The following is a 1,975-nucleotide window of genomic DNA, read 5'->3' on the forward strand; positions in this document are numbered from 1 at the left end:
CGATTCACTTGGTTAGAAACACAATGTGCTTTCATGTTATCATCGGAACTTTTAACAGCACGAAGATTTTATTGACCGCATGGTGGACAAGAGTACATTTAATGTGTTATTACAAGTAGACAATAAATAAGTAAGATCTCTCAATAGTGACTTTACAGTTCCAAAGCCAAGAAATGTTTCATGTAGTATAACTGTTTGAGCAACTCAAATGATTTTCGTTTTAAAATATTTACGTATGTGTAATGTGATGGCCAAGAAAAGTACCGAACTGAGGCTGCTTTTACTCTACACGGGATTCGCTCATCACGACATCTTCATTTGCTTTAAAGGGGTAACTGTTCGGAGTAAAAGCTTATTAAGTTGATAGATTTAGTCTATTTGATTGTGTTTCTGACGTTGAACAATTTCATTGCCTTTTAATACAAAGAACATTCACCCTGCTACGATAGCAATCCGGTATAGTGTAAACGGGGCCCGAGAGTACAGCCTATTATGGAAGAGTATCTATCAATTTGATAACCACAACATGACCTTGGAATAGACTGACACGCACATTTCATAATTATACAACTATAAATATTTCAGCTTCATAGATACTGGACCACAACGTCTACAAGAGTTTTAGACGAATTATAAATTTTACCAGGACAACTCAACTAATGAACTAACAGGAAGTTTTGCTTTGACATGTTAAACTCATCACTCTGTTAACTCTGTTCACTTACAGAAGAAAATTTCGTTCGACTTATCCGTGAACGGCGATTTTACTCTTTACAAAGCGTTTGGACGGCAAGTGATGATATAGTATTTATCTAATCAAAACGGTTTTCATTCAAAATAGCAATGAATTTTACGTTAAATTTGCGAGGACGTCACTATAATCGTCGCAAGTAAAGCACCGTAAACGAATATACTTATGCTTTCTCGAGCTTGCTGTCGGCTTTCCGAGCGCTTGACATTTATATAGCAGTGTATTTTGATATTTTAAGGTACAAACATTACAGCTTGCGAAAGACATGGAGTCCAATAGGTGTAATAGGCCCAATTCCCTTTTGTTTAATTTAATGTGTAGTCAGTCCTACACAACAAGTCAATTCCATGCTCGTGATTACTGTATGTATAATGTATGTAAGTAGATGGTAATGGTGCCATGAATAATGACCTATAAAATCAAATAATATAGTTACACACAAACACTGGGAGACTGAGAGATACATATATAACACCATATAATTGTTGGTGTTAATGGTGTGTTGATCTTGTGCTGGTTGGCAACAAATTGAACAAAATACAGAAAACATCCTTTAAGCTCCACTTAACATGGTTTAATTCGTTATTGGCTGAGTTCTAACTTTCCTGTCAACTGCAACATATAAATGTAAAGATCAATAACTTAAATGAAGCAATTGCTTTTCTACCGCTTGCCTTTAGCATGCAAATTTTGTAAAATGAGCTTTGGAATACTGCTCGTCAATTATTCCCAATTTAATATTAGCATATTATACATACATACAGTGTTACTTCTTGCATATTCTTGTATAAAAGGTGATACAATTTATTTGTCTATATTAAGTGACAAAATATACAAGATATTGCAGTTTGTTGCTCATATCAATGTTATGTTTTAAAAATTACCGTGCTTTTGTCCATTTGGTATTGTGTCGCTTATGACAGATAATAAATGATGGAAAACATCCAATAGCAATGTGCAAATGGCACTTTTCGCCTACTCGGTGCGAGAGGCAGCAAGTACCTTGCAATTGTAACTCCTAGTTTTAATAAGCAGGTTAAATAAGCCACAGTATTGTTGATGATTGTAGTTTATTGTTTAAATTTTCGAGCTGATAATGTCCCATCGGTGCATTATATTATTACAATAATATATCATTGCAAATAATACCGTCACGAAACTTTATACACGTCACGTGAACGTTATAAGTGTTTACGAAAGTAAAAAGTATAGCCTCAAATAATA

The sequence above is a fragment of the Xenia sp. Carnegie-2017 genome, unplaced genomic scaffold, assembly GCF_021976095.1.
Source record: "Xenia sp. Carnegie-2017 unplaced genomic scaffold, XeniaSp_v1 HiC_scaffold_23, whole genome shotgun sequence".
Taxonomy (NCBI): domain Eukaryota; kingdom Metazoa; phylum Cnidaria; class Anthozoa; order Malacalcyonacea; family Xeniidae; genus Xenia; species Xenia sp. Carnegie-2017.